The sequence below is a fragment of the Oryx dammah genome, unplaced genomic scaffold (assembly GCF_014754425.2).
Source record: "Oryx dammah isolate SB20612 unplaced genomic scaffold, SCBI_Odam_1.1 HiC_scaffold_28, whole genome shotgun sequence".
Classification (NCBI taxonomy): Eukaryota; Metazoa; Chordata; class Mammalia; order Artiodactyla; family Bovidae; genus Oryx; species Oryx dammah.
Window position 1 is genome coordinate 87,612,441 of NW_024070212.1, and position 9,899 is coordinate 87,622,339.

A 9,899-nucleotide genomic window follows, 5' to 3' on the forward strand; every position below is an offset into this window, starting at 1 on the left:
ACTGAGCGACTTTCACTTACTCACTTTCTTCTCTGTGTTTCCCCAACCTACAAGAGGAGGGGAAGCTGGACACGAACATTGATTAAGCACCAGTGTGCCAGGCACTGCAGCCTGTTTGTTGCCTTTGATTCTTTCAGGAGTTCTGATTTTGAGAAATAAGGAATACGAAGGAATGCAAAGATGATGTTTAAGATTGTGGAGGAGTAAACCACAGGCCAGAACTTGGATTCCTTTCCTATTGCTGCTGTAAAAAAATTACCCACTAACTTGTGGCTTAAAACAGCACAAGTGTATTACCTCCTAGTTCTGGAGGCACTAGAGGTGCTGTTTCCTGGTCTTTTCCAACTTATGGAGGTCATCCACTTGCTTTGGTTTGTTTCCTCTCTTCAAAGCCAGCAATGTTGGGCTGAGTCCTTCTTATTCTGTCATCTCTCTGATTCTCTTCTGCCGCCCCTTCCACATTTAGGGCCCTGAAGATGACATTGGATCCATTCAGATAGTCCAGGATAATCTACCCAAGTTACAGTCAGCTGATTAGCAACCTTAATTCCATCTGCTACCTTAATTGCTTAATTCCCCCTTTGACATGTTATACAACATATTCACAGGTCCCAGGGATTAGGACGTGGACATCTTTGAGGGGACCATTATTCTGCCTACCTCTGGCTCCCGAAGATTTACATCCATCCCATATTCAAAGTACATTCACCCTATCCCAACATTCCCTGAAGTCTCAACACATTATAACATCAGTTCAAAATCTCAAATCTCATCATCTAAACTACATCATCTAAGTAAGGTAAGAATGAGGTTCTGGGTTTAGTCTATCCTGAGGCACAATTGCTCTCCATCTATAAATCTATGAATTTGTGAAACTGAAGAGATAAGTTATCTGCTCCCAAAATTCTACAATGGGACAGGCATGGAATAACAGTTATAGATAGTCCTATTCAAAAGAGAAAATGGAAGGAAAAAAGGAGTCACTGGTCTCAAGCAATTTGAAAATCCAGCCAGGCAAACTCCACTTGGTATCCTCACTCAGATCCCTGTGCTAATTCAGCATTTTCTCGGCATTTTCCTGTGAGTGGACATAACTTTGGATCCCAGAATGCAGAGAGGGAGATTCTTAAGGCCAGAGTCTGAAGTTTTCCCTTCAAATCTAGGGGAACAAAGGTCCAGATAGATAAAATAACTTGCTAGCAGGAGGAGGGGGATACACAGCAAGTTAGTGGAGGAGCTGTGGAGATCAAGTCACTGCATACTACTAGTCTCCCTGTCTTCCCGTTATACTTATCCAATAGTACTTGATGAATTAAACTAGTCTCAGTAAGAAGTAGCACCACTTCATGGGTACTTAAGGGAAAGATGGGCTTCCCTTATGGCTCAGTTGGTAAAGAATCCACCTGCAATGGAGGAGACCTGGGTTCGATCTCTGGGTCGGGAAGATCCCCTGGAGAAGGAAATGGTTACCCTACCCAGTATTCTTGCCTGGAGAATGCCATGGGGTTGCAAAGACATGACTGAGCGAATAACACTTTCACTTAAGCAAAGATGGAGCCATGCCATAATATAGGGCAGCTCTGGGATTCAGATTCAAATTATTTCAATTATTTGTTGATTAATACTTATTAAGTACTCTGTACCAGGCACTGGTAAATCCATGAAGGACAGTGGGTAAAAGGGACGAGATTGCAGCTTCAAGGGCCTTGCGAGTTAGAGAAGGATGCAAAAAGTCAAATAATCATTTAACTAGGTAATTAAGAACTAAGACGAGTGTTACAAAGAAAGAACAGGAAGTTAAGAGAGATATCAGCTGGAGGACCTATTCTGTCTGATGGTGGCTTTCCTGAGATCTATCCACCAACGGCCAAAGCCTGTTTTATACTACCCGCACCAATGACATGAATGGAAAGCGCTCTGCAAGACGTAGGTCTAGGAGAAGAGACGAGTGAGTAAGTGATTATCAGTTCAGTTCAGTTCAGTTCAGTCGCTCAGTCGTGTCCGACTCTTTGTGACCCCATGAATCGCAGCATGCCAGGCCTCCCTGTCCATCACCAACTCCTGGAGTTCACCCAGACTCATGTCCATCGAGTTGGTGATGCCATCCAGCCATCTCATCCTTGGTCGTCCCCTTCTCCTCCTGCCCCCAGTCCCTCCCAGCATCAGAGTCTTTTCCAATGAGTTAACTCTTTGCGTGAGGTGGCCAAAGTACTGGAGTTTCAGCTTTAGCATCAGTCCTTCCAATGAAGTGATTATGGTAGTATGATAATGGGCGGAGGAGCCTATGTGAAGTGTTGCAGGAGTGTAATGAGTAGAATGAGTTAATTAGACATTGATGTCCTCCATGTGGACCCTCTCTCCATCTCTGGTAAGCATCCCTTCTAGAACATCCAACCCTGAAAAAAATTCCAGCTTCTGGATGAACCCTTCCAATGATGCTAACTTTGCCTTCAACAGCCCACTGCAGTCTTTGCAAAACTTGAATGCACACATCACATTTGGATTCTCTTCATCTCCTTCAAAGAGAAGACAAGGCATGAATGGCCCCAGATATCAGAGGGGAATGTTAGAATCAGCAAGGCTTTGGTAGTATTCTTTTGATATCAGAATGGTTTGTGAATAATGATGACTAAGAAGAGAGACGATCCATTTTTAGAACTTTCTAACAGAGGGTATCTCCTCAAAGTTGCTCCAGTGCTGCACAGCCACTGCTCCAGTGCCTACCATCTTGGTGGGGCTTCTCTGACCTTGGACATGTGGTGTCTCCTCAAAGTCGCTCTAATGTGGCGCAGCCCCCGCTCCAGGGCTGTATATTGACACTGTACTTATTTAACTCTCTATGCAGAGTACATCGTGAGAAATGCTGGGCTGGATGAAGCACAAGCTGGAATCAAGATTGCTGGAAGAAATATCAACCTCAGATATGCAGATGACAACACCCTTATGGCAGAAAATGAAGAAGACCTAAAGAGCCTCTTGATGAAAGTGAAAGAGGAGAGTGAAGAGTTGGCTTAAAACTCAACATTCAGAAAACTAACATCATGGCATCTGGTCCCATCACTTCATGGCAAATAGATGGGGAAACAGTGTCAGACTTTATTTTGGGGGGGCTCCAAAATCACTGCAGATGGTGACTGCAGCCATGAAATTAAAAGACTCTTACTCCTTGGAAGGAAAGTTATGACCAACCTAGGCAGCATATTAAAAAGCAGAGACATTATTTTGCCAACAAAGGTCCATCTAGTCAAAGTTTTGGTTTTTCCAGTGGTCATGTATGGATGTGAGAGTTGGACTATAAAGAAAGCTGAGTGCCAAAGAATTGATGCTTTTGAACCGTGGTGTTGGAGAAGATTCTTGAGAGTCCCTTGGACTGCAAGGAGATACAACCAGTCCATCCTAAAGAAAATCAGTCCTGAATATTCATTGGACGGACTGATGCTGAAGCTGAAACTCCAATACTTTGGCCACCTGATGTGAAGAACTGACTCATTAGAAAAGACCCTGATTCTGGGAAAGATTGAAAGTGCGAGGAGAAGGGCATGACAGAGGATGAGGTAGTTGGATGGCATCACCGATGCAATGGACATGAGTTTGAGTAAACTCTGGGAGTTGGTGATGGACAGGGAGGCCTGGCATGCTGCAGTCCATGAGGCTGCAAAGAGTTGGATGCTACTGAGCAACTGAACTGAACTGAAATGAGGGTATACAAATGGTAGATAAACATAGAAGTGTGCTCAGCTTTATTAGTCATAGGGAAATCCAAATTAAAATCACAGTGAGATATTGCTTCATACTTGTGACACCCTTGTCTAATTAAAAAAAAAAAAACAACTGGTAGTATGAAATGTTGAAGAGTTAAAACAAGTGAATTCTCATTCACTGCAAGCAGGGATGCAAATTGGTTCAGACATTTTGGAAAATGTTGGGAGTATCTACTAAAGTCAATAATGTGCATACCCCATCCTCCTGAAATTCCACTCCTACCTAAATATACACCCAACAGAGGGATGTATATATTCTCACCAAAACTGGAAACAACTCAAATCCACATCAATGATTGAGCAGATCATTATATAATGAAATTAAACATTCACACAAGAATACCATTTAGCAATTAAAATGAACAAACCCCTTCAATGCACAACAATACGAATAAATTTCACAGAAAGAATATTGAGTGAATGGAAACAGGCACAACAATACATACAGTATGAGTTTGTTTTTATGAAGTTCAAAATAAGCAAACTCACATCAAAAGAAACAATCAACAAAAAGTCTACTGAAAAGGAAGATAAATAAATGCAGACTTTATATCCAACGAGGCGTTAATACCCCCAAAATATAAATAAACCATATAACTCAATAGCAAAAAACATATAATCCAATTTAAAAATGGATAATGGTCCTAGGTAGACATTTTTCCAAAGTATATGGATGACCAACAGGTACACGAAGAGATGCTCTACATTACTAATCACTATGGAAATGCTAATCAAAACCATAATGAGATATCACCTCATGCCTGTTAGAATGATTAATATCAAAAAACAAGGTATAATAATTGCTGGTGAAAATGTGAAGTACAGGGAATCCTTGTGCAAGTGGTGGGATGTAAGCTGATACAGCCAGTATGTAAGCTGATACAGCCAATATGGAGATTCCTTGGTGGCTCAGAGGTTAAAGCATCTGCCTGCAATGAAGGAGACCTGTGTTTGATCCCTGGGTCAGGAAGGTCCCCTGGAGAAGGAAATGGCAACCCACTCCAGTACTCTTGCCTGGAGAATCCCATGAATGGAGAAGCTTGGTCGGCTACAGTCCACGAGGTCGCAAAGAGTTGGACACGACTTAAGTAGGAAACAAAAAAAAAGTAGAATTACTATATGATCCAGCCATTCCACCTCTGGGTATATATCTGAAGAGACTGAAAAGTTTGTGTTGAGATATCTGCACGCACCGCCACCCCCCCCACCCCCGCCATGTTTTTAACAGCATTATTTACAAAAGCCAATTTATGGAGACAACCTAAGTGTTCATCAGCAAATGAGTGGATAAAGTAGTTATGGAATATATTACACATGTGATGGAGTATTATTCCAGTATAAAAAAGAAATTCTAAAATTTGCAACAGTGTGTGTGTAACTGAAAGGCATTATGCTAAGTGAAATAAGTCAGACAGAAGAAGGCAAATGTTGAGTGATCTCACTTATATGTGAAACACAAAAAACAAAACCCAAATTCTTATGTGCCAAGAGGGAAACTGATGTAAGATAAGCAGTTAGTGATTAATGGAATAGAATAGAGTCAAAATAACTAAATTTAAGTTGTTTGTGCTCAGTTGCCCAGTTGTGTCTGACTCTTTGTGACCCTGTGGTGTGGCCCACCAGGCTTCTCTGTCCATGAGATTTTCCAGGCAGGAATTTTGGAGTGGGTTGCCATTACCTTCTCCAGAGGATCTTCTCAACCCAGGGATCAAACGCATGTCTCTTTCATCTCCTGCGCTGGCAGGCCAATACTTTACCGCTGTGCCACCTGGGAAGCCCAACTAAATCTAGGTTACTAAATCCCCAAAGAACAAACACGTCATAAGTGACACCACAAGGGATTGTTATAAGCTTTCTCCAGTTCCTTTCATCACCTACTAGAAGATCCCGCCAAATTTGGGCTCTAATCCCTCTTCTTTACATTGTATATATATCCTCTAAGTCTGGGTTATCTAGGAATTAGTATAATTATGAAAATGGTAAAATATATGAAAAGTCAGAGTTTCTTTCACTGAGGGTTTCAGGTCTAGACTCCTCCATTGGTCACTGATACATACATTTTCAAGAGTGGCTATTTGCTTGTTTTGATTTCTTTTATGTCCCAATAAACCAATTTATTTTTAAGATATACATCTTTTATAAATGAAAGAACATATGACAAACAGTTATAAATTACCAAAACAATGTGGGTTTAGGATGATGCTAAGAGGTAGTTTAGTTAAATTGACATTTTTATTTTTAGAACTAACTTATTTTGGCAAGAACTAACATGACCCTTTCAACATGATATTTACATTTTATGGCAAATTTAAGAATGATTATCACTACTTTATCAGAAAAGATAATCTTTAGAGAAATGTTAATGTTTGTCCATTCTTTGCTGATATTTATTATATCCTGGGAATTTTAAATTTTATAGCAAAATCAGGAACAAGGATTTTAATATACATAATTTTGTTTTAAGGATAATTTCCCTCTCAGATATGTTGGCTGGAAAATGTATATAAAATTTTAAATTTAACTGTCACCCTGATTTTATTATATACTCCAACGCCATAGACACTGTAAGTTTATTTGTTTAAAACAGCTCGTGATTTTATCTTAAAAAAAAAAAAATGGAAACCAAACTCAGAGAAAAAGAGATCAGATTTGTGGTTACTGGAGTCAGGGGCTGAAGGGAGGTGGAAGTGGATGAAGGTGGTCAAAAGGTGCAGACTTCCAGTTACAAGGTAAGAACTAGGATGTAATGTACAACATGATGATGTAATCAATTCTGCACTATGGTGTACATGGAAGTTGTTAAGAGAGTAAATCCTAAGAGTTCTCATCACAAGGAAAAAATATTTCTCTTAATCTTTTTTTTTTTTTTTGTATTACAAGAGATGATGAATATTGACTAAACTCATTGTGGTAAACATTTCACAATATATGTAAGTCAAACATTATGCTGTACACCTTAAATGTATACAGTGCTGTATGTCAACTATATCCCAATAAAACTGAATAAAAAGAAAGAAAACAAACAAAACAAGCAAGTAAAAACAAGGAGTTAGGTAAGAACAGAAAATTCCAAAGCAATGATGACACATTAGTCAGAAAACCTTTACACTTGAACCAAAAAATAAATATCTGTACCACTTGATTCCTAGTATTGGCTGCTCCTGGTAGGAAACCAAGGACATTATTTGACTGTCATAATGATACCCAATCTTGTTTTTTCTACTCATCTCACATCACAGATTCTCAGAACAGAGATCACTGACTTTCCCAGCCTCCCGGAAGCTGCTCAGGTTCTATGTATTTGAGAAAACAGGAAAGCACTTGAGATGTCTCAGTAGCCTGGTTGTTGCTGCCTCCTTCCTTCAACATTTTGCTGTGAGGGTGTGATGTTTGGGGCTGTGGCAGCCATCTCGCCAGCCATAAAGGAAAAGTCAGAACCTCAGAGAGTCACTGACCCAGTGTCCTGGGCGAATCAGCTCTGGAACCGACTGGCATCCAGACGACTCATTATGTGTGATAACTGCTGTGTGTGTGTGAGGTCTGTTGTGTCCAGCTCTTTGTGAACCCATGGACTGTAGCCTGCCAGGTTCCTCCGTCCCTGGGATGCTCCAGGCAAGAATACTGGAGTGGGTTGCCGTTTTCTCCTCCAGGGGATCTTCCCAACCCAGGGATCGAACCTGCATCTCCTGTGTCTCCTGCTTTGGCAGGTGGATTCTTTACCACTCTGTCACCTGGGAAGCTGTGATAACTAAATGCCTCTGTTATTTCAACAAATTCAAATCAGTATTTTAAACAGAATATTTATCCATAATGATAAATGTCAGGTTTGTGATCACCTTTAGGTGCATATTGACTGGGAGAGGACTTAATATGGGTGCTGGTCACTTTGTGAAAATTTATTAAGCAGTGTACTTGGATTCATGTATTTGTCTATTGCTATGTCATACTTCAATTGAAAGAGGGAAAAGAGCAAAGTTTACTAAGAAACAAAACAAAACAAACCTCAATACCAAAGGAAAAAGATTGACAATATATTGGCAATTTTTACTTCATACATAGCTTTCAAACTCACCCCTTCCCTTTATTCCCTTTATTTGAGGCCTCATTAACTCTTCAAAATATTATTTATTTATTCATTTGGCTGTGCCAGGTCTTCTCTCTAGCTGTGGTGTGCAGGCTCCAGAGTGCTTGGGCTCAGTAGTTGTGGTCTGTGGGTTTAGTTGCTCTGTGGTACGTGGGATCTTAGTTCTCTGAACCTGTGCATCGCCTGCATTTCAAGGTGGATTTTAACCACTGGACCACCTGGGAAGTCCCTCATTAAGTCTCTCTTAACCAACTCCAAGAATCTCCAGTAATCAGGTTTTCCCTGCCTGAGTCTACATTCTGGTAAGAACTCTTCTGCACAGGGGCCAAAGGGAGCCTTCCAAACAGAAATCTGACCATGTCATTCACCTTCTCAGGGAATACAATCCTTCACATAGTATTTATTCTTCTTTTTAAATTTGAATTCATTTCAAAAATGTAATTTATACAGAGAATAACACAAGAAGCATGTGCCTACCACTCAACTATAAGAGATTAGCATATTGCCCTGTTTGTTCAAATCAAACATTGTTGCTAAGAAAGAATCAGTTAAGATACAATTTTGGCCCCATCCCTTAATTTCACAAGTCCCTCCCCATTATCCTGAATTTTGTGTGTGTCTTTTCAAATCAGGTTTTCTTATTAACCCAACATAAGTATACATCCATGAACTCTATATAACTGTTTTGTGAGTTTAAAATATGTATATATGTAAATAGTATCAAAGTAGTTTTTTTAATAATCTGCTCTGATCACTTAACATTGTGTTTTTACTATTTATATGTGATGGCATACAGATCTACAATATTCGTGTAACATGCTATAGCATCACTGTATGGGTAAACCATATCTTACTCATCTATTATAAAGTTGGTGAACATTTAGATTATTTTCAGCTGTTTGCTGTTACAAACAATGCAGAAATGGACTCCTTTATGTATTTCTTCCTTTAGTTCCAGTATACAAAGAAATGGAATTGCTAAATGGTAGGAATATAATATACTTCCTCTTTAACAGATATTATTGCCTAAATGCTCTCAGAAGTAGTTGTAAGAAATTTGTGCCATTACTATTAATAGCAGCATATGAAATTTTGCAATTGATTTCCATCCTCAACAACTGGTATTAGAATTTAAAATTTTAACAATCTGATAAGTATGAATATGTATAATCCCTTTGAATTTTAATCTTCATTTTGCATACTAGATAGGTTAAGCTTGTGTGGCCTATAATTTTTTTATTGTGAGCTTATCTACAGCAGGGCTTATGTTTTCTGTGGGAATCCCATGCACCCTGGTCTCTAGAAAGCCATTTTGTCTTTGTGCTGCTAGGAAGGAATCCCAGGGGGTTCATGGGTCCTAGCCTATGCAAATCTAATTTTATTATTCTCTTTTTAAACTTGCTACAGGAAAATTTCAGAAAATAGTCCAGTTTCATTGAATGGATATATAAGACTGCTTGATTTGGCTTCTACACACTTTAACTTCAGCTAGAAGCTTATTACCTTGATTTTATACTCTCCTTTTATTTCTGATACATGGAATGTCTGATCCATGCATCGGAGTTCATTTGATCTGTATTCAGTGGAGGGAGCTATTATATTTTATTCAGTATTTCTGTGTGTGTGCTTTTTTTTTTTTTTTCCTGGGACGGCATTTCTATGTTAATGAAGTCTGCCATGTTGCTAGATTTGGAATTTCAGCATGGAATTCCTTTCATGAATTTGTATTTCCTTATTCCTTTACCCCTATTTTTTGTGATTCATCTACCTTTCCCCTTGTCCTCTAAAATCCAGCTATGCTGAACTGCTTGCAATTCTCCCAAACTCATATCACTTTGCTTTTGTATATGTAGCTACCTTTTCCTAGTCATTGTCAAGGATCACATCTGCCTCTACCTCCCTGGAAAAACTCTGAGCTCAGAGGTTGGGCTGGATGGCTTTGCTGGACTTCCACTCTCATCTGGCTCTACAATTGACTAGATGTCTATCTATTTCATCTATTGACTGTGAACTCCTGCAGGCAATGACAGTGTCTTATCTTTCTTTTCTTTAGG